Source organism: Bombus vosnesenskii, unplaced genomic scaffold (assembly GCF_011952255.1).
Source record: "Bombus vosnesenskii isolate JDL3184/JDL3185 unplaced genomic scaffold, Bvos_JDL3184-5_v1.1 scf7180000013314, whole genome shotgun sequence".
Taxonomy (NCBI): domain Eukaryota; kingdom Metazoa; phylum Arthropoda; class Insecta; order Hymenoptera; family Apidae; genus Bombus; species Bombus vosnesenskii.
Window position 1 is genome coordinate 2,004,594 of NW_022882960.1, and position 24,651 is coordinate 2,029,244.

General features: G+C 42.2%; 2 long non-coding RNA genes across 3 annotated transcripts in view; both read left to right on the forward strand.

The window, feature by feature from the left end:
- LOC117235022 overlaps nucleotides 1-21,148 on the forward strand; it is a 29,716-nt gene extending 8,568 nt beyond the window's left edge. Inside the window, exon 3 of one of the 2 annotated variants that reach the window (XR_004493603.1) lies at nucleotides 17,571-21,148. This is a non-coding gene — a long non-coding RNA (uncharacterized LOC117235022). The remainder of the gene's footprint in view (nucleotides 1-17,570) is intronic. The other variant, XR_004493604.1, reaches the window with a different exon arrangement.
- Nucleotides 21,149-21,407: 259 nt separating this feature from the next.
- Nucleotides 21,408-24,330, forward strand: LOC117235021. The gene is made up of 3 exons (XR_004493602.1): nucleotides 21,408-23,424; nucleotides 23,500-23,696; nucleotides 23,857-24,330. It is a non-coding gene; the product is annotated as an uncharacterized LOC117235021 (long non-coding RNA).
- Nucleotides 24,331-24,651: the final 321 nt, after the last annotated feature.

Consider the following 24,651-nt stretch of genomic DNA (forward strand, 5'->3'; position numbering starts at 1 on the left):
CTAACGATGAGAAACTTAAGAAAGGTTCAAAACAATTATAAACGATAAACTAATTTTGGAGTTCCGAGAGATTCTTGGAATCTCAGACCCCTTTGGGTTCTGTATGACTTTCCTTTCCAAGAAATCCTCGGAATTCCTGAGGTCCTCGGAAGATTTAGTTCCTTGATGTCCTTGGCATTTTGGAAGCCTTGATGTTTTGGGGGCCTTGAGCTTTCCAAAATCTTCAAAACTTTCTCTCAAGGCTTCTGTCATCTCTCCAAAGATTTCGAAATTTTCTGGAATGTCTTATTCGCCTAAAATATAAATTACATTTAATGCGTATTCTAGCGTATTACACAGTCATCGTTATATTTAATTGCTGCTCTCGTCACCATGTTGACCTCCATTACATATGTAGTAGAAAAGTAATAGAAAAAATTCTACCAAGAATTGCGATATTTACATACATCTCTGAAACAAGGCTATGAATTCGCAACAAGACTCTAAAAAGACCTTGGCGCAGAAGATATTTCTTAATCCAGCCTTTGCCAGAGTCGACATAAGTTAATGAAACTTATGTTTTAGCTACCAAATAAACATAACAGATCCACAAAGCGAAATTATAATTACACACATACATACATTTTTATATTTTTCTTACGCGAAAAAGCTTCATATAAATTGTAGTTTCTCTTAATATCGTTTTAACTTGAAATATTAGAACAAGAATAGGGTACAATAGAACGATACATTTTCAGAATGGTATCGATTCCGAATTTGTACCGCTACATTTAACAAGCACCAGCGAGCCGAAGATACATTGCACAGTGATGTATGGCATGCTTGATAAACAGTCTATTGAAGTCGCTGTTTCTGAAAATACCTGTATTATTCAATACTTTTTTTGCGATTTAACTGACCATAAGCGCCCTTCGATTCCTTTTTCATGTGCCTCTAACCCGTACAAACATTTCGGATGAATTTTAGAAAAATGTTCTCTCACAGAAATTCTACATGTATAACAATGTTAACTTGGTTTAACGCATTTCAAGCTTCAGCAAGATTGTAAAACAGATAAAACACCATCAGAGGAACGAAATCGTTTGGAATATTCGTATTGTTTCAATTCGAGTGAGCAGCACGTGATCGAGTTATTTGATTTACTGCGCGTTTCCCAGATTCGTCGGAATTTGTCGTCGATTTGCGAGATCGCGCAACCGAACTGATAAAGGCTTAAATCGTAGTGAACCGATAAGATCGTTACCGGCGTCATTATCATACGTGGCGTCGTTCGACGCATTATCATACGTTGCCTCGCGTTTATTGAACAAAACAACGATCGAGCTGAAATTGATTGCTATCGTCCGCGAGAAGCATTAATAAATGAAACCTATTAATATCTATACACGCGACATTTTCCCGTATGGTATATTAATTTTATTAAATAACGGTCACGCTCGGAATTTTGGAACTCAAAAACGCAGGAAGAAGGCACGGATTGTAATAGAAATTTATTCTAGCAACAAAATGAAAATACAACACGTAAATGCGGTAATATAATATTATGGAAAATACGAGGCGTGTATTTACGTGATTTATTCGATAACGAAGTTCGAAATCGAAATTTATATTACGCCCGGGGTGTTCCGATTGCAATTGATTAACGTATCACGTGCATCGTGCACGCTATCCATTACAGCTTGCTCGCTGCTTGATACGACCACAATGACTGACCGTGAGCACCCGCCTATCGTTTAGCGGTGACGTCTCGCCAAATTACTACTCAACATGGTAACTCTTTCGAAGAATTCATTGGCCAAAATTCTACGTAACTAGAACACAGATCCTCTAATTTATAACGATAATTCACAATTCATTTCTCGAGTAGAAGCCGATATAAAGTCAGAGTATGAATAAAGATTAAAACGTAGCTATTAACTTTTCAAATATATTTTTTAAAGTATTTATAAGTCTATAGTATTTTCAAGGCTAAAAAACCCCATTGGAATAACCAATTTAATACGTGCCATAACTACTGAAAGATAATTAAAAAATACGTTTACATTCTTTTTTCGCCTGTAAAAAAAATACAAGAATCTATCTTTATTGGTTCACTTTCGTCGTAAAAAGGAAAAAAACAATAACTAATTAAATTTTCTGTATTTTTATTTTTACTTTCAATAATTGTAATTTTTATTCCCGCTTATTAATCGTCGAAAAGAATTTCGCGACTCCGCGCCGATGGGCGCGTTCGTCACGCGAGTGAACACGGGCGCAAGCAATTAACGGATTTAAATGGGGAGGTTTGCCCGTGCAGAACTCGCCGTTGTTTTGCGTTACAATTTGTAAATTGTAAATTCGATCCACGCGAACCCACGTACACTGTCGCGACCGTAAAACGAGATAATTAATGAACGCGATGAAACGGTAACATCGGAGGATTCAGCCTGACGATATTCCACGGAATATTTCGAATATCGCCGACTATCTTGCAATCAAGATACCCGATACGTTGACGAGTGCAACATGGCCAGAAACAGTTTTCGATGTAATCGTGATACCATGTCGGAAAACGATTAATCGCTCGAACTAAATTCGTGATAATGCGCGTTAAAATTTATACAACGATCTTACGATGAAACGGTTATGTTTTCATGTCTCGAACGATCGATGTTCAGAAACAATGTCGCTATTGGCGTAGATTTTACGAACGTCAGTTTTAACGGATTGGATTCGATAAGGGAGCTTTTGATGGACGATTACTCTGAGGGCGCAAATAAATCTTGATTACAAAGTCACTCTGCAGCACTCGGATTTATCACTTGCAGTCAATCTCGGTTTACAATTTGTTTTCGTTTCTTGAACCACTTGCACGTTGTGTTTTTAACAACGCCGATATTCTGGCTGCTATGGTGTCGATTTAAACATTGAATCTCTTTAGTGAGAAATTCATAAACGAGGAAGATAATTATTTCTTATCTTTCTGCAAGAATAGAAACCATTTGTAACAGAATTATTTATTAGTAATATTATTTATTTTGTATGGTTGAATTAAAGAAAACCTAAACATTTAAATACATATATGTATACCAGTATTTTCTAAAAAATTAAAAAATGAAACTCTCAAGAAAAAATCTCTCTTAACTCAGTATCAAATTCCATACGACGAACGCTCGTAAAGCATTGTCGAACACGAACACTCGCAGCTTTATTGTCGACGAGTTCCAAATAATTTAAAATCGAAACATCCAGATTCGCTATCGCCCGAATCGTATATTCCTGATATGAACTTGGTACAGTGTATTTGAAGAACGTGCGCGAAGTTAAACGGGGCAGCACTCGTCAGCTATCTTCACCGCTGGTGCAGGACTTAAATCCGCACAGCGTAGTACGTGCAAGCGCTAAAGACGCTCAATGGAGGCATTGGAGACGTGGTGTAAGTAACGATCATATTTTGCTGCCATAACGGAACGTCACACACACACGGGCCCCTGAGTAGGAGCGAAGGTGGTGGCGATATCGCTGCCTTTTATTATTGGCGCAATAAAACCCCCGTAACCGAGTAATAATTTAAGAGTCGAGCGCCGTTCAGCTAGAGCACCTACGGCGCCGCTGTCGACTCTACGCTCCGACTAGACGAGCTGCCAATAAGCGAGCCTGTGAATCCTTTCGGCTTGTATAACGCGAGCTACAGTGACTTTTTACGAGCTTCCTGGAAACGATTTAAAGTCGAACGACAGGGCTCGAACGTGAGCTTTGAGAGCTCGATCGTTGCAACGTGTTTGACTCATAAGGCGGGTGTAAGAGAAGGTTTACTGAAACGGTGACGACAGCGTTGAGCTACGTCGTAAGAAGGTTTCGTTCATTGAAAGTTTCGAGTGGAATAATTCAAAATTGGAAGGAGGATAAAGTTCTAAAATTATTAGCGAAGGAAAGTTCTGTGTATCGATTTCCAATGTCAACGATATAATATCGCACATTGTAAGAGAGCAAAGTTGTGTTAATCGATGAATAGCAACATGAAATCAATATGCTTAGTTCTACGAGCTTACCCTGATATTCCTTCATAAATTTTACTATCTTCCAATACTCTACTCTTCTCACACCGTTTTATCTCGGGAAACTTTAAAAGCATGAAATATTTGCTTTCTACAGTTCACGTAAACGCACTTTTATTTTTCATAAAACTATTCGAACCATATCAAGCAACATAACATTGTGAGTTTAATTTTTTGTTCGTGTCATTCATATATGAGTCAGAGTCTAGATCGTTGTACGCTATATCTGATGAGTTTAAAGGTTGAATGAAGCTTGTAGATCTATTTTCGATTAACCTCGGTCTCTCTCGCCAGTCAAATTACCACAACGCTGTTCAAGTCACGCATCTTGAACTTTTGAAAAATGATTAATCGTGGACCACGACGACACTCGTCAAAGGAGATCGGAAGTCACCGTGTCTTTGTTCCGTTCCGCCGCGAAGGAGCTTGCTCATAAGTTTTCTGGGACGTAGCGAAAATCGATCCGCGACGACGAACGTCTGAATAAGCGCGGGCGACGTATTGTCGAACGCTGGAAGAATAAGGGAATTGTCGTTAGTCCGTCGGTAACACGGTTGAATTGTGCGCTGGAGAGATCGAGAATAGATATCAGGTCAGACGTTCGGTGTAACGAGGTTTTCTGTTATCGAGCCTGAGATACCCCTGTCTACCTAGCGGAGGCAGACAGTCGGTGAAAAACGTCGGTGAATACCGGTCGCGATGCATTTCCGTGTAACCGTGTCGGATGGGGACAGAAGCAAGGAAAACAGAGTCACTCGGGGAAAAGTGGATCCTTTCTTCTTCGGTTCTGTCCTGCGCGATTCCAATTTTCTTTTCTTCATGTAGCAATTGGTATTTCGGTTAGTATTTGCGAATCTCTTGAACAGTCGAGGTTTTATTGCGTTTTCTCTTATTCCTTCTGGAGAGTAACGATATGTCTGACTGCATGGTCAAACCAACCTCAGCCATAAACCACATCATCTTCTTACCATACATAGGATGCTACAAACAATTTAATTTTACGCTAGAAATATACCAGTATCAATAAATTAATGGACCAACTTTTCTCTTTGTGTTATTCACATTCCATGTTTCTTACTTTAGAAATCCTATATAGATCCTATAGTATTTGTTTCAGTTCCAAAACTTCGTAACCACATCTTTGAAATATCTAACCATATAAAACCAAGTAAAAGTACGAGAATGCATTGAAACAAACCCGTCGCCGTATAATAAATGCAAGTGGAAACTGGAACGAAACAAATAAAACACAGCGGTGAAAACGATTTTTTATCTCCATCGAGGAAAAAATCGTCTTTGCACCTTTTTCCGCATCCAGATCGGAGTTTGCAATGCCTGCGAACCACTTTCGCGCGATATCGTCGATGGACCGACGTTTTTGCAGCTCCTTTTTCCGATAATTAATGTTCGCCGGTGCAGGCCGAAGAACGTGGATGGAGGACAAATGCGAAAGAGGAGGCGAGGCCAGATTAATGATAGTTTTACTTGCAGCCATTGTAAGAACGATGGATTTGACGCTATCAGGGGTGCTAAGGATACCAGCTGGAGGAAAGAAGCGAAATTTATTAGTCGAACGTATCCTGCCTGAAACCAAGATTTAATATATTCAACTCTGCCAGAACGAATTCCAACTGAAATTTTATTCGTTGTTTTAACGCGACGCTAATGTTTTTTGCGATCAACGATTCCAATGCAATCTCGACTGTTTTACCAGAGAGTAGTAAAATCGCTTTCGGTTCCAGAATTCAGAGCCGACACAACCAAATAGAACTAAGTTGAAAGGATTTTTTTATAGTCTTGTAAAATCGGGCCAGATCTAATCGCGTGGAAGAGAATAACAGTAAATTGGAACGAACATTTGACTCGATTTTGACCTGATTAAAGTCCATCTAAGACCTTGTACAATCACGCCGTTCTGGATCGATGTACATACTTTCGATACGTGACTGTTTTCTGTGCAATAAAGCAAGACCTTTCTATGAAACTCATCGTTACTCTTCGCTTTTCGGTCAGATAATCCTGTTTCTCTATCGATCGCGAGGACCGGCTAGTTTCGTTGCAAAGTTTTCTAAATAATTTTACTTACAATTCACAAAGAGTAACGTGCAACAATTATCAAAGAAAAATGCATTTATCTGTAATTCTCGTCGATTTCTTTTCACAAGATTCTATACGTAGGATATACCAAATAATTTCACTTCAGACTATGACCAATCTCTGGCGCGAAGCTCAACGACCCTAACATTATTCTCACAATTGGCTCGTATCCCGCGTCTCATATAATATAAACAACCATTTAGAAAATCGTTTAGGGGGCCCATACATAGCAGCTACGGCCGCGAAAATTACATCTCGGGGTTAGAGGAACAAGGAACAGAGAGTAGCCACGTCGATACATCCGAGGGAGACTTAATCCAACGCGAACCGACATAAACCACGGAACTTATATACGTCGTAACGTCGTGCACCCGGCACCCTCTGGAGCTGAAAGGACGAGAGTCGACGCGGGATCGTGCCGGCAGGAAAAGGACTGGTTCTCTCGGAAACGTGCTCGTCGTGACGAGCTGCTTTTCTTTTCTCGCGTTTCCATTTTCCTCTCGTTGTCCCTTTTCCTTTCCACTCCGACCTTCCCTCTTCTCGTTGTTCCACGTCTTTTCACAGCAACGATACAACGCAGTTACGACATCGAGTCGAAGGAGCATTTCTCGATCGATACCTGGCACTGTTTATTCTTGCCTTACCTCCGACACGCGGGAAAAAGCAACTGGGTGACGTGAGATGCAGCCCGACCGAGGGGTGGAGGACGTCGAGGCTCATGACGCGGTAACGACAATATGGGAAGACTGGTTAAAATCGGGAACGCGAGGGAATCACGATGACTTTCGCGTTGTAGACCGACGCGTCCTCGTCGCGGTGAATCGGAGGCGACGTGGCCTCGTCGAAGAAACGCATTTCCGTCGAGTTCGAGGACCCTTCTTGTCGAGGGATTTTAGCGTGGCCTGACGCGCGGAGAGAAAAACGAGCCTCGGCCTCTCGGTGGCTTTTTCGAGGACTATATAGCTCGTTATTTATTGCCCCGTCGCGTTCGGTAAATTATTTTCACAGATCTCCCCACGAAGGAACGGGCAGCCGAACACTGTGGAAATTGAGCGGAGAGATGTGGAATTTCAGAGAAACTCGTCAACGAACTCGAGCTAGTCGTAAACCGGGATTCAAAATTTTGCAGCTAAGGGTGGGAGCGTGTTGAAAATTGTTACGTTGTGTTGGAAAGTTTCGGATGAACGTTGGGGAATTTTGGAATAATTGTGCGGGCGATTTTGTGCAACGCATTTGTTGGGAAAGTACGGGTTTAACAAGTAAGGCAATTTGTTCGCGATGTTACATGTGTTTCTGTGAACTGTTTGATCCCTGTTAAAGTCGCAATTGATTTGCTGGATACTACACGCGAAATTTTTCCTAAATATTTTTTTATTGCTGAGATAGAATAATTGTTATTTCAGCCATAATTTTTGTGCAAAAATTGCCATCAATTGTTATATCAAAACATTTAACAATTTTTAGAAAAGCATCTCTACAGGTTTAACAATTCCGCTATTAAATATTATAGGGGGAAAACATGATAGGATTGATAAGTACATTTGGTTGATTAAACAATAGAATTTTGATACGACAATACGAGTAAATATCAAATAAATATCAATACGAGACTGAATTTGTAAACGACAATACCTTAAAGGAGCCAATATTCGCTCTTATTTGCATTTGAAGCGGGAACTCAATAAGCTTCGTGATAATCGGGATTAGAACCGAAACGGGCTCTGGAGGTACGAATACGGCTACTAGAAACTTGGGAACGATACTTACGCGGCATCTCGATTTTCACGATATTCACGTCGATTTGCATTCGTTTCAATTAAGTAACCTTTGCCAAACTATTTGAAATCGGCTCGATTCTAATCCAGCTTCACTAGATGGTTTCGTTTGCATAACCCTGCCATTGTTCCGCGCTTTACATGTATAATAAGAATATTATAAAAAGGAGAGGAATAAGTCGGATGGAAAGAGTCGACGGCGAAAGTGGAGTGGAAAGCAGAAATAATGTGTTCGAATAAAATTTGCAAACGAATCAAGACTGCCGCTCGTTTATGTTCCCGGCTGTGCGCGAGACACGGAAAAATCGCAAGATCCAGGAGGAAATATTTGGCTGCGAGACAATCAAGAAAGAAAGTCTACTTGGTGGAACTAAGGGACGAGGGAATAATAATTTAATTTGACTCTATGTTTTAAACACGCTACTGATTTCAAGTTGAAACATCCAAGAAACTCTTCAAATATTCTTTATCGCGAATTAAGCAAATCGTCAAGCAGTTAATTATTAATCTTCGAATAATATACTTACAGGCAAACTGTTTTAAAATTGCGCGAATTACGGCGATCGAGATCCCCGCGCCTCGTGAAACTGCTCTCGATACTTCTCATAAATATGTAATTTACCCTGCTCCCGTGAGAAATACTTCGTTTAACATTGATTCGACCAAGCAGCGAAGATAATGTACCAAGAAAATCGTCGACTTTTCAACACCTTTCGACCTCATCGTTTATTCAATTCCTTCGTGGGTTAAAACGAAGGAAAAAAGACAAGGAAGGCATACAAGAAAAACGAACAGAAAAGTACACAGACTTGCTTTACATTATTCAGGAAAACCGTTCATCCGTCCGGTATACTTTGACATTTTTCATTGCGTTTCCGTTATATTCTCCTGCTGAAAAGGACAAATTATTCGCACGACGAATTCTTACACAGGAACCACGAGTTGCGAACTACGTAATTTCTCGTTGACGAAACGTTCGACGCGGTGACGCAAATTGCAAGACGTGCTTGCAACACACTCTCCTTGTCTCGCGTCGAACTCGAACACGTGCTTCTTGTGGATTGCATTCGAAGCACATAAAGATGGCCCGTTGCGAAAAGCCGACGCGATGTCTCCTTAAACGTCGAAGTAAGTCGTTGCGAGAACATGGCGGCTCGAAATGCACACTTTCTCTAATTACGTTCTCGAATGATCGATTTTAGCTGCGAAAGTAGTCACGTATCGCGTAAAACGGTATTCGATATGTTTCAACGATGATTGGATCGCGAGAAACGCTTGCCGATTAGGTGCCGCGAAAATTGTCGAGAATGATATCATTTTAATGGCGTGCTATTCGCACATACGATTAATCGGAGATATCGTGAATCGAGCGTGTCATTAGGTTGTTTGGTAATTTATTATGCAGATCGTTTGGCTGCGACGCTGCTTTCGCCAATGAAATTAGAGACTGTTCTTTGGAGTGAAATTGGAAAGGGTCATATGCATTTCATACTCGTACAAGAGACCTATTATAGAAGTATCATGAAGCTATCGTGATGGCATTGTTATGTAAATAATCTCCGTTGTTTTCCATTCTGAGAGAGGAAATACCAGGAAGAAACGAACTTGGAATATCACAACGCGATATTGAAATCTATTAGTAGAAACTAATAATGAAAGAATATGTATTAGTGAGTCACGTATATAAACATAAAAATATTTATTCCGTACAAGCTAGTGTCATTGCATTCACATACTACTTCCGTCATTTATCATTTTTGTATTTTTCAAAACGTGTTGAAATGTTTGAGGTTTCCTGCGTTTTCCATTTTTTAAGTTAAGTTATATTACACAATTACGAAGCAACGACTAAATATTTTAAGATGAACGGAGAAAAACATAGATGGGACAATGAAAACGAGAAAATTTGTTCAATTTCAGAATGGTAGATAAGACGGTTAAAAAAGGACAGCATAGCAAACGTAAACGTAAATATAACAGAAAAGTTCCTTGAAAATACAATTTTAATCGCGGAGCGGAAACGTGAACGCTGGTCATTCTTCGAGCAAGTAAAGGCTTGAACTAGAAGCGATTGTCGCGTGACAAACTAAGGGTGACAAACGTCGAGTACCCGTGTGCTGGCAACTCGAATTTTGCGAACTTGCCGACAACTAGTCCCGCGAAATTAATTGTTGGTTCGTGGCAGGGCACGTTTATGAAAGCGCCGGACATTTCCAGAAAATTTACGTTCTTAAGAATCGATCAGCGGTTATGGCCGCAACGAGTGGTGTAACGCTGCCAACAAACTTCCTCGGGAACGTTTTAGCCGTTCCCTTTATTTGGACGATCGTTCCGCGACGCATCGATTTCGTATTAGGGACGCGTTAACGCGTTGCTTAACGTTTTTCCGATCATGAGACCGTTTTGCTGCGGTAAAAGTTGCTCGAGCGCGAAGCGTTTCGTGAGTTATAGCTGCCATAGTATGTCATTTGTAGTGTGTATAGTTCGTTTAAAATTATTAAATCCATAGGTGAACATAGTGTAAGGAATCGAAATAAATGCAAGGGACGTTCCGATTCCCGACTCTTTTTGCACGATTGAATTAACATTCAATTTTACAAGTTACAAGTTCCAGAAGAGTTACTAAATATCCTTGCTTAACATTAACAAACTTGATAACGGTACAAATGTTACTTTAAAAATAATGTCATTTAATCAAACGATAAGGCTAATCAGCCTATTTTATTTTGTTTTCTAATTGAACACTTCTTCTTCTACTAAATAAAGAGAACGAAGAAAGATACAATCACGGAGTAACATAGAACAGAGACGAGAAATCACGGGTATTCAAGGTCAAGTTAATCCGTTTCACTAAATTGCAATCTTCAATTGTCTAATTTAATAGAATCGTGCCACGTATCGCAACTATTTCGTGGTCACGTTGTAGGACCCTAAATGGCATTGTCCAGAGTCACGCGTGACCATCTGTTTGGTGAATGCGGCGCAACATAATTTCTACGGCATGCAGTACGCCATAAGCGTCGTCGAATTCTCGTGCGGTAAGCGTATTATCATAAGCCATAAGGCGCTTATCCAATTGCCAGCCGATGCAATTACATACATCACGATTACCGCGTTCGATGCAGCTCGTTAATGTCTGCTTCGTGACACGTCGAAGACGATGACGAGGAAAGGGAAACGACTGCGGAATGAAGTAAGATCGACAGAAAAAAAGATGGATAAGGGTACTTGAAACTGAGGGAAATGAAAAGTAGACGGACGAGAGACACGATTCCAGAGAAAGGGAGAGAAGGCTCGATAAAGAGCGAGGATGAAATAAGAAACATTTCGAGCGCGAAGACGAGCAGACAAGGCGTAGCGTTTCGTTCGTTTGACGGAGTGGAGCAAAAGGGGGCGAAAGGGAGGGGGGTCTTCATTACGTCCTGAAAGGCTGCCGTTTTAAGAGCAAACGAATAGGAATAGTTAACAATGAAACAGAGGTGCCTGGGAACGGAAGCTGAAAAGGAAGAAAATTTGCACTTGATACTGGTCGGAAAGAAAGGGTCACAAATTAGAACATCCTACGTTTAATTTAATGACTTCTAGAGCACCGATCGTGGCTCTCTTTTCTCTCAGACGGAAAGTCAAATCGATTTTGGAATTGGTCACCAGCGGCGCGATCGATATTACGGTTACATTCACGACAATGAAATTGTACGAAATTGTACAATCTATAAGAATCACTGTTTATGCATCTTTTATTATACGATATATAAAAAAAATCATATACCAAAAGAAGTTCATTCGAGAAAACAAGATTTCCCCCTAAGTCCCCTAAACGTCTCCATTTAAAAACATTCTACCCTCCAGATCTACGTAATAGTGGAGCTAACCATTTTTCGTAAAGCACGTTTGTTTGACAAAATAATAAGATCTGTGTAAATCGAGGCGGCGATTCGAAGCGTTCCATCCAGTCCAATATTCAGGACATTTTTGCTCGCAACGATATTCCACCGTGAAGATTATTCCGGCGGCAATCGCGCGAGATTTCCATCCATAGAATAACGTTTATACCGTGGAAGGCGAAGGAAGGGAGGATGGAATAGTGGGGCACCCCTTCGACCATCATCCCTCTGCGAATCCACTGAACGAACGACACTAACGAAAGGGAGAACGGACGACCGTTTCAACCAACTCGCTTCTATTCCTCCTTCGAGACAAGCCGACGAGCGCCAGTTGAATCGTGAAATTTCATTCCCGTGCACATCCTCCACCGGTCGAGTCGTGAAATTTCAGTGGTCGACACTGGCGGACAGTTTCGCCACGGCACAGACGGGAAATCTCCGTTCAAGTAGCGTGTCGCGCTTACGTTCGTCCTCGTCGCGAACCTCGTCGTGAACGTTTCCATGCAAATTGCCGCGAAACAGTGTAATCCAAAATGGAGAAGAAGGATAAGCGGGCCGTTGTAAAACGACGCTGCGACGTGGTCGAAATGCTGCGCGTATGTGAATGCTCGCCACAGGGTGTCACAATAATCATGGAACGATGAGCAAGGAATGATTCTACGTGGAAGGATAAATGGAAAATATATAGAACGTAGTTTTTCAGACGATGCTTCGTTTTTAGGAAAGTCAAGCTGGAAAATTTGTTACGGACGAGTGAACTTGGCTAATTCCTGTTTGAGCGGTGCGTACAAGTGAACAACTAGCAAGATATTCCACTTCTGTGAAAATAAATCAAAATTGTAAAATAACGTCTCTTCGATTGATGCTTCGTTTTCAAGTAAATGGGGATCGACATGCTTAATCGATAATTAGCTTGGTACACGCATTCGATTTTCTCGAAAACGAAGCTTCAAATGAATAGAGATTCGATTCTACACTTTCGGCTTGTTGTTCACATAGAATTTTGCCGATTGTATTATGGTTACGGAAACACCCTGTATATTCACCTACACGCCGATACTGAGGCCTCCAGCGGGGACTGTCCTGTTCGATAATGGGGGAAACTTCAGCATTTTTACCTTATGCATTATGGAGAAGTCAGTTATTAGACGCAAGGCGAAGATAAAGAGAGACAAAATCCATTTTCTATATCCCTTCTTTTGCAGCGTGTAACCCTCGATCGGACCGTGGGCTTTTGTTTCATTCTCTTTCTTCCTCCGAAGGAAGGAAGAGATCAACCGGTGTTCACGAGGGCATACGTGATACGGGGAATACCAACGAAACATTCTCCGTCTCTATCTCGCCTCGGCTAGATATGGATTTCCAATTCAGCCAGATATTTTCAATATCGTTGTCGCGTCTATGGTATCCAACGTTCTCTCCACCAACGATGTCCTCTCTTGTATCCTGGCCCGGGACTTCGAACGAATCGTGACTTTGTAAAATACTCGAATGACTTCGAGACTCTTGACTTTTCAGCAACGCGTGAATCGTAATTTTATGTTCTGTTTTTTGATCGATCGTTGAGCTTATTTGTAAGAAAACGTACAAGATTCTCTTTCGAAGACAAAACAAGACGATACGAAAGTTCGATGAAAAGAACGCTAATGGCGCCGTGAAACTCTGCAATCTTTGGAACTCGAGCGAAAGACATTTTTTGCCAGATAGACGACAGGCAAGATGAAATTTCTACATGAACTTAACCTGTTCTAACTCACTTCGGCGGATCCAATGGACTGGAAAACGACGACAAGAGAAACCGTACAAAAATACTCATATCGGAACGGATGGTCGATCCCCCCAACAAAGTCGAGGGTTGCGAGCAAATCAAGCATGAAGTTCTCTCATTGCAAACGAGAAACACGAATATCCTTCTCGTGGTCAAAAGTTCTTGCATTATTGATAATTCGATTAAACTCTACAACCGCGCGACTCTAAAACACGAAACAAAAATCCGTACGCTGAACGAACGCCCTCGAATTTAACCGTGAAATCAAAAAGAGAAACAGGGTAGAGAATGTGGTAAAAAATTGTCCGGGGGAGTACACGAGTCAGTCGGTGGAAAAGACGCAATCAGCGACGTCGTCGAATCGAAGCTATCCTATCGTCGAGACAGAATTAACGTTCTCGTGCAGCTAGATGGGCTTTAACCCGGCCAACAGAATAGACGAAAAACGAAGAAAGGGAAAAAGGTAGGAGAAACGAGGAGGAATGAACGGGAAGGTAGAGAAAGGAGGAACACGTCGAGGGTGAGAGGAAGCGAGAAATTAGAGGAGGTCGCGAGCGCGAGGAAAGTGAGGGGAAACTGCGAGATACCTCATCCCCGTGAGCTTTCCAGTGCTTTTCGAGTGCTTTACGACGTCTGCCGGATAAGTACGTAGAGCGGCGCAGCCGGGCGTTCGCTATACCAAAAGTATATATCGTAAAGAGAGCGCTTTCAGGGAGTTAGATGTCCTCGACCAGTTCAATCAACTGTACGCCAGGCAACAAACCACTGCCGTTAATTGGATCGCAGCTCCGAGTCCTGGCTTTACGAGGCCCAATCGCGCCAAATTATCCGACCTGCATTTCTGGATCGGCCGCAACCGACGTCCTTCCCTTCCATCGTTTCTTCTCTTGTCCCCTTCGCCTGCCAGTCGACATGGATCACGGAACCTCGGAGTGATGTTGGATCTTTTGAAAAAAAAGAGACAGAACGAAGAGACGCGGAAGATACGCGTGTTGAATTGGTGTAAAAGGCGATAACGCGTACTATCATCGCGTAATATCATCTTGATCGTTTTTTATTTAATACAATTTATGTATTTGGTTTGCAGACGTATACAAGAGCGCGTGATACAGTAATTTTAGAGAAGGGAAAAAGAGAAAGAAAAATGGAAAAAGGAGAGAGGGTGAGTAGCAGACTAAGAGGGTGCTAATGGACTCGTCGGTAAGACTGCCTACAAGTTGCGTACCTTAAACATCAGAATAGCAAAAATAAAACCAGAGAATGTATTTATAGCAGAAAGTAGTGGGGAAAGTATTTTCAAAAATGTATATTTCCATAGAAGTATCAAGTTCGTTTTAAAGTCAACTCCATTTTCTCAATAACGAATCATACTATCGAGCGTTTGAACTATGATGACAAACGAATGAACCGAAACCACCGATCGGGATACAGTTTACGAACGATAGTCGGCGACAGGGTAAACAGTTCTCGCGGCAATCGGGTCTAATAGATTGAATTCCTGTCGGGGTTGTGCTATCTCATCGATCGATCAAAACGAGCAAGCGAATCACGTTAGCGTCTTCGAATCAGAACAGGCGCCAGTTCTCCGTTTCTCTTCCGCTTTGCTTCTTTTTTTTTCTCGCGGCATTCGAGTAGACGCAGTACGAAAGCGTTTAAGTCGAAATGTTTATTACAAGAGTTCATAATAGACTCGCTACAAGTTACAGTTTATACATTAGATTCTTGTAGCACGGCTGCGTGGTCATTAAACGTCAGTTAAATGAGCTTTTGCGAAGTTACGTCTGCTCGCGCCGCTTTCGAATCATTTTTTTTCCGCGTCCAGACTGGATGGAATGGGCTAGATGAACGTAGAACGCCTAATTATGCCGGCGGAGAATTAAAATATTCTCAGTAAACATTTAAAAAAGTAAAATAAAGAAGTTTCCATCGAGCAGCAGCCTTTAATTACAACTTAGTTCGCTCTTGCTTCGCGCTGATGCACACCGCGTCTTCCGCCCATCCGCCATTAATTTCTTCCTGTTTCCCTCCCGTGATCTTCTCTTCGCTTACGTTAATAAACGTTTCTTTTCCTACTCTCCGCGTTCACTTTGACTTCCTACCTTTTACCGCCGCGTCGTTTACTTCATCGTTAAAAACGTTTCCTCGCAATATCACGTATAAACGTCGCACGCTCGTTTACTCGAAAGCCTGTCATCCTCTTCGTTCTACTGGATTGCCCGATACCAGCGCATGGACAAAATTAAGTTTCAGAGGTGGAATCGAAATGATTAGCTAGACGTTGGAGATTTAGATTTAACGAAAACTAGACATCAATCGAGAAACACATGATTTTTTAGGTTTTGCAATTAAACAGAGTCTTTGTACCATCTTTATGAATTTGTGAACCTTTCCCTTTGACCGTATCAATGAATGGAAACTAACATTTCACATTCAAGAATAAATTCTACTTCGGGAAATGGAATGATCGATATCTGTAAAATGTTGTAGCTCACGATAATTACGAAAGAATGTATTTCGTGTCGTTTCATTTAAACTGTGTTTCCTCACAATGCAACCACTGAACTTACTTTTTTGTAACGGGACTGTACTTCTTTGCGCTGCTTCTATAGTTTCTTAAAATTTATCGTGTCATCGACCGAGCATTTTACGGGCTGACTGCTATAAGTCAGCGTCGCTGTGAACGCGAAAGGCAGCCCTAACTCCGCTTTAAAAAGCATTCGCAAGCTGCAATAAACGGGAGATGGTATTCGCGAAACGACCATTGGGCACACGACGAGTACACGATTATTTGAAAAATTGTTGAATCCCGCCACGCTGTACTATTCATTCCGAAAGCCATCGTTCCTCCAATCGTGACATCGTGATATCGCGATAACCGGTTTATCCGATGTCTTTGGTACGTATAATCATCAAAACCACTTGATGATAAAGATAAATATTCAATTCGTCCTCATTTTTATCCAATTTCAAATTTTATTTATTTTGTTCAATCAAAAACGTTATAATACGTTGTTCTTTACTTTGGAAATTTTATATGTATTTATATATATTTCTTTTCTGCGAATTTCATACGAATTTCATACGATTCTACAACATCAATAGTCTAGTCACTAACGTTTCAGCAAGTTCTAAGAGCAAATCGGAAAGCAGAGGAAACGAGAGAAGAAGAAAAAATTCCAGGACTTTATAATTCTCTGCATTAAGCCCGTTTTGGTTGGCTGTCCGAACGTAGTCACTGTTATTTCCCCTCGTTCCAGGAGAAAAAGTAAAACGCGTAGCGCGGAGTTCATAAGCCATCTCCCGGAGGCACGGTGTAAGCGTAAAGCGGAATAAACGTTGCCGCTACGTGTCCGTCCATGTGCACTGTTATATCGTGCTAACTTCGTCCCAGCGAACGTCCTTTATGGTCGTGCCGGCGAAAAGAATAAGCCGTTTCTGTTGATGCGACCACGGTGTCGTCTTAACGTTCTCGTACCCGCCGTTTCCCCCAGGTTTCCTGGCTAAGCTCGTAAAAGCTCCCACCGTGAATCGTGACTTCGTTGTTGCGACGTGAGGGAAACGCCTGAGAAATCTCGCAACGCCATTGACATCGTTATGTACAGGAAAGAGTGATTGGGAAAGTTCGTTTTATATTAGGTATAACTGACTTTTTGATGGGTAGTTAATGATGAAAATGTGGCTTTGGAGTGGAACAACTGTTATCTAGTATTCGATGAATATAAATCGAGATACTACTCCCATGTTGATACCAACATTTGAGGATATCTATATTCCTCAAACAATTTTAAAATCAGCACAATGATGATTAAAACCTTCAATTTTTGCAGATCGACTTTCCTACTTCTTCGGTGTAACCCAAAGCCGATTCTTCCATTGAATCCTTCAAAGATGAATTTCTTAACACCATTAACATGAAACTAGTATATACATGCTATATAATTACCTCATAAATTATGCGATACTGATAAAAACAGTTCGACTTGATACGAGCATCAGTTTTTCCCCATAGATACATGAAGATCCATTAAAAATCGATGCGTAACACTTGGTACGGTCTGATAAGTGTCGATCGTGGCGTGGCAGACGAAGAAGAGCGGCGCCGTCTAGTGTTTCAACAGGACCGTTCGTCGGTTGGGTAAAAGGGGTTAGGCTAAGTGGCAAATACTGGATAGCGACGAGGTTCGAGTGGCGTCTCGTTTTTCTTGCCTGGCTGCCGCGATCGTCAAGGTGAAGGGGCCTCTCTATAGGTTTTCGGAAATGGAGGCTCGGTCACGATGGCGATATCACGCACGTTTCGAACCGCTTTCGAGCGTTTAGCTTCGACTGGAGAGGTGGCTGCCGGATTCCGCGGAAGAAATAAAACGAGACCTCCGTCTGAAATCATACGGGGAGCACCGGAAATTTCAACTCCCATTCGATTTCCGCCGCGTTTACGGCCAACCTGGCTCGTTATCCCCCGCGTTTTTATCTAACACGGCACGAGGCGGGTTTGATTTATTGCTAAATACGCGAGGGTCGTTCGGTGGCCGCTGCTGACTTTCGCTTCAACGACCCTTGCGACGATTGTATCACTCCTCCCCATTTTATAACACTTGCTTTATCGTGTATAATATATATTGAGTATTTAATTCAACGAAATTCTCTAACGATATTATTGTAAATGTATGGAGTACACGAAAATTTATACGGAAAATTTTTGTGAATGTATTATGTGAATTGTACGAGACTTTTTGAAATTTCGGTAGTACTATAACGAAATACGATTGTCGAAATATATTGATAACATTTTTAATCGATCTCGATGATAGACATTCACGTTCACTTTACTCTACTTATTCTAAATCATTTTCCTTTTACAGTAAACGGCAACGAATGGCAGTAATTGCGACCAAACGCGACTCATGTAATGGAACGAGAGTGGAATCGCGTAAAATTACGATTAAATGGTTATAAGACTGGTTTATGTGACCGATACCGTGGACCTGTCCGTTCCCTTTCGCGGCAATTGATTGCGAACGCTGTCGGCCGATCGGTATCGTTTTTATTTATGAATCAGGAGCCCGTTACCAGGGCGCAATGTAATGAAGCAATTGCCGCGTTCGATTTGCAATTTGTTCCCATTGCGATTTTAATCTAGATCAAGTACAATCTGAACCCGTTCACGCGGATACGAGAAGCGTTACTGACATCTCGAATATACTCGATTGCGCAGAAGAAGCAAAACGAGACGATAACGAAATCGTCTACTTTTATATCGGCCTCGAGAATCGAAAAATGAAAAGTTTTTCAGAAAGAATTCATTTGAAATTGTAGATAGAATACTCCAGAAACCGATTATCAATGATTTCATTTTATCCATTCCATATAATCTAGATCACTATCACGCGTTATTCATATCTAATCTTTTGAGTGACGAACTTCGAAGGTGGATAAATTAACAAACCACACGTTAGTGTCTTCTCCTTCACTTCGTTGAAATTATAAGAATAAGAATTGAAGGTAGATAAAACTCGTCTAATGGACGCATTGTATCTAACCTGGCTCCCAATGTCAGCCGCCAGAGATACGGTAAGTGACAGAATACAAACACGCTCGCACGAGCATCTAGATAACGCCATTTTCAGAGGAAACCTGGCCATTTGGAAGGAAGACACGGTCAATGTTAGCACACGTCACGTCCTCTGTCGCATTGCCGCCAGTTCCGCTCGTATCATGAACTGTCACGCCGGCTCTCCCGGTTATAAACACTTGGTGCGTAACTGCACACTTTAAAGCTGCAATATTCGAGGGAGGTAACAAGCGACTGAATAAACATCGACCACCTTGCTTCGCGTGCCATCCTTGTTTCAATTCTACTCCGGTAGTTTACCGCTATTCAACATCTTAATTTAATCCAGAACCGCGACATGTAACACGTGTCATGGGAAGTTCACGGCTGCAAATGTTTGCTTACATCGAGAATAATGGAACAATTTCAATTGGTAATATGTTTCAAGATTATCGTTTACGATAAAACAAAATGATGATCGGTAAAAATAAAATTAATAGTAATTGATAATCGTGATAAAAATACAACGACAAAATATAGTCATACAAATTTACACTGTCCGCAACTTAATCGTCAAGCGTAAGAGAATCGATAGTTTCTGTATACCACGAAGATCGAATCGTACTTCGCAACACGGAAGTTAGTATTCAAGGTCACAGGGGCTGGGTAACTTCAATGGTCGAGGTAGAGAAACGCGTGACTCGATCCACGGGGCTCGAGAACGTAATCCCATAGCAATGTTTGCCGTCCGTGACGCGATACCGATCGCGTCGTGCAGCCTGATGGAACGAGAAGGGAAAAGCGGATCGCGCGATGTTCGACTGTTTATCGTTGTTATTGTTTTTCGACCCTATCTCAGCCCAGCCACCCCCATCCCGGCGGAATCCGATTTGTAATGGAAATGCAATGTTCAATGCCGGTTTAATCCTTCGTCCGCCGTAGGAGCCTTTTGTAACGCGCTGCTTCCAGGGAAAAAGCGGAGGAAACGGACGGCTTTAGAGATCCGTCATAATCGTTCTAGGGCGATCTTTATTTTTCGTACAAACGTCGCTGCTTGAGAGAGAGAAAGAGAGAGAGAGAGAGAGTCAACGAGATTTTTTGCGATAGATTACGTCCGAGTATTCGATAGCGCACACGGAGCGTCAATGACAAACTACATAAATGGTCACGTTTCCAAAAGCATTATCTCGTTCGTTGCTCGTGAACTCGCTCTCGCGGATGCAAAACTAACCCCCGTAGAAAAAACGACCAGAGCAGTTTCCCACTTAACAAACGAAAACTTCCAACCAACCCGAAAATGTGCAAAAACGGGAAAACCACAAACGCGAATCTCCTCTCTACGCCCGTACCTTTTACTTTTTGCCAACAATTAAAAGAACGTAAGTATCGCCAGAGGGGTTGTTAAGCAACGGTTAGGAGTTCCTTCGCGAAGTAAGGGAAGTTCGGTCGAAATAGCGACTCGGAGTCAGAGTGGAGAGAGGCGGCGAGCGGAAGGGTGACAAATCAATGGCGGATGGTAGGGTAGGTAGCGGCATATGAGCGCTGGGCTCCTATCTTATCAACGCATTATTCAACGGCGGAGGCTGCTCGGGACTCTAACTGCCTGCATTTGCATAAATCCATAGATCTCCCGGACCTGCTCGGCTGCCCGGCCGTGTCTATCCATCTCTGGATGCATGCATACAGCAAATTACAGTGCCCGCAAGCGGAATTGTGGGTGGCGGACCCGTGTCCTTCCCCCTCTGCCTGCCCCCCCCCCTTTCACGAAAGGACCCCGAAGGGAGCCAACACGCTTGCCGGCTAGGTAAGGCCAATGGAAGGGGCTCGGTAACATTCACTTTGCCGGTGGCTTTGTATTGGATCGTTAACGACACCCCTTCCTGTGTACCTTCTGTTATCACCCTACGCTATCTCTCTTATTGTGCGCCCTTCCTTTTCTATGGGTCTACTAGGACTGGAAAAAATTTCGTGCACATCTCCAGGATTCTGGGAGATAGATAATCGGTTACGTGTTTAATGGTTGATGACTGAGTCGAAGAATGGTAAAAAATACCGCGTAGAATCGTTTTATAGTTATACACTATCGATCTAAAATTCCGTCACGTTAAAAAACTGTTCAGGGAAATATCGAACGAGGTAAAGACTGTTGCTGCGAGAATTAAACGATAGTAGTGGAACGATGTTGAAGATCGACCATACGTTTTTGCTCGAATGATAGTTTTAAGATTATTGGTCGTCGTGACCCAGTATGGAATCGATGCAAACTTTATCCTGTTTGCAGATCAATTTTACGCCGATATAAGAAACTTCGCAAAAATCCAGTAACCCGTAACAAAAAGTACTCGCTGAACCATTCACGCACTGAAATTGGTCGGTTACATCCGTTGAAAATTTCTCCACGAAAGTGATCCGCACGCTCAAATACGCGCGGGAGATCCTCGTTTATCGAATCCATTTGCGAGATCACGCGAACGACGTATCCGCGGTAAGACGAGTCTAACGGATCGCTAATCAGCAAGTGAAACAAAAGGATTTCCACGGCACAGAGGTGGCGGGTTTCCACGCGGATCTAAGGTCTCTCTCTCTCCCTCTCTCTCTATTCGTCTCTGGAGAGGATTGCCGGGCCACTCAGCTACGGAATGGTTCGTTAGCAAAAGGAGACGAAACTGTAAGTCCCGGTGCAAATACCGTCGATTACGTGCTCGCCTGTACGATTCGGTCTTCGTTGAATTTCTCCGCGAACGGTATCACGGCAACACGGTAATATTTGCAAAGCTTTGTTATCCGACCGACTCACAAAACCGGCGATCGTATGCATTGCGATTCGAAAATTTATTCGTTCGATGAATAATTTAACTCCGGTTATCCCTATATCCTGTATGAATTATCGCGTCCTCGCTCTGTCATACGCGAATACCGTCGAAATTTCGTTTGGAAAACAACGCGAAGAAAAACGTTGTTTCCAGGCATAACTCACGTGGATAACGTTCTCGATAATGCCTTAGCAATCGAAAATTCAGATTACCTTTTTCATCGAGAATTCGAAGCGTTCAATTTCGTAAAACGAGGCCAGCTTTCAACGAACTTTTTAATAAATCGACTGACCCAATTTCTCTTCTGACCCGTGTACGCAGGAAACGGAACAATAAGCAGTATCATAGAACCGATCGCGTTGAAATCGCGCGGTAAAACCCACGGCACGGAACGAGACGGAATTTTTGACAAGGCTTTTTCGCCCGACCGATAAAATATATTCATTTTCCTATTGAATTCGCAGATAATTGGTGCGAGTCTGAGAGTGTCTGATACCGATCCCCGAGTTCTCACGAGTCGGGTGCAACGGACGCGTAATAAATTCCAGGTTTACCTATTCTGCTTGCGACAGGAATTATTCGGCGAGCTCGTAGGTGCACGATCGATTTAACCGGGCGAGGATGAAATACGAGAGACGCGCCAATTCGTTGCACCGATTCAGTCGTTCCTGTACCATTACCTGTCGATCCTCTGCCGATTGTTTCACCGACTTTTTTCCTGCCCCCGATTAAAAATTTCGAAAAATATTCCGCTAACGACCACACAAACTCTACTAATTCTTCGAGATCGAAAGACTTTTTATACAAAAGGAAAGAATCTATTGCGAGGAAATTTTGAAAAATTTGCATTTCTTTATGATGTAAAGATATGTAGTACGACGTACTACATATTTGGCGACATTTACAAAACCTATGACTAAATCATGGCAATCCACTGAACCGATCTTATGAACTTGGGTTTAGGAAACATTACGCTTTACCATCTTCAGCCACAATCAGCAACGAGTTTCGTCCGTAAGTCCACTTATAATCTAAAAGCAGGACTCCGGTGCTACCCGTACATCGATACAACAGCCTGAACGAGTTTATTCCGGAGGAGCCAGCTGCTCACCCTTAAAAACACCGTTGTCCTCTTGAGCGGTGCATCACGGACGCGTTATCTGCCGGCTGCTCGAACAACGATAGGGCAGTACGAGGGTGGAGAGTGCGAAGTTAAGTCGAGCCCTTGCTCGAATGTCTCTGACGGCAGCGAGACGAGTAGTTAATTAACACCTCCCGTTACCCATACCCTTCTTCATCCCTTGCATCCGGTGGAGGCTAGCTTTTCCGCAGAACAGGCGCGGTGGCAGCCGCCTTTTTCACGGTGGAGCAACGGTCTCCTTCGCAGAATTCGCCCGCGTGGTTGGCTTTTTCAAAGCTGCCGTAACCCCGGCGAGAAGTTGGAAAAGGATCTCCTTCCTTCGTAATTTTTTCCGTTCTCCTCCCGTCGACCACGAAGACCGGTTGGTAATTAAGACATTCTGTGGTAGAAAGGAAGTCACCGGCAAGTCCCTGGATCTCATGTATTTTTAATTTAGATAGCGACCGAGAAGGATCTAGAGGAGGAGGATCCACCGTTTTGGAACTGGCGCAAAAGACTCCGACGATGGGGTTTGATCGTTCAAGTGGTTGGTTCTTACATTGTCAGCGTTCTCTTCTTCTCCAAACTGTCGATGGAGCAATTTTCTGCGATTGTGGCAAAGTGGTGGAATTGGGAGCAGATCGTGTGATGTCGGTAAATGGAGCGTTTGTTTTGTCGTTTGATTTAAACGAATGATGTAACACACAGTAAACGTTTCAATATATTATACATATACACACGATAAGTAACATTTATACCTAACAAAATTCAGTAATATTTTTTACGAAGTCTATCTATCTACTTTCTCATATAGAGCGGATGGTGTTCTCGCGAGGACTAGAAAGTCATCAAAGAGGGAAATAAACGACGTTACGGCGAACACAGAGCATGCGCTCGGTAATATCTCAGTTGGATACAGCGAAATTTTCGTCGTTGTTGACCACTACGCCGAAGGATCCAGTATCGCGAATGCCTCGAGGTACGTCAGGTTATGTGATACCGGTAATAATTCTATGAATTACGAGCTTAACCCGGGCTGACCTCTCATTTTCATCAAGCTTCCACTCGCAGGGAGCTGTGTCATCTCGACAGGACGTGTAATGCAAAGGTAATGATAGCGGTTTGGAAACGGACGTTCAGATGTATACATCCAGTTTGTTTCGTGAATTTTGTGGTCAGTGTTACTAGTGTTTCAAACAACATTAATACTCATAAAGCGTTACGAAGTTTTCAATTTCCCTGTAGATCTTCTCATAACGAAATATAAATAGAAAATTCGCTAAAACAATTCACTGCGATATTATATACTCGAAGATTACACGTCGAATAAGCTGAATCTATTTCCTTCAAAGGCTTTTCACTCTGTTGCGGAACAAACTTCCAACCATCCTAAAAATTCCTCATATATTTGCATATGTCACATCAAGTAGGATAATCCTTCCATCTTACCGTTTATAACTCCACTATACCAAACCAAACGTCGGCGATTGAATCGATCTTTAACTATTCTCATCTTTACATCAACCCCAAGACCCCATAAGTTGACGACAAATATCGATCAAGACATGACAGAAATAGTATCCAAAGGGTATCAATGTAGGAAACGGAA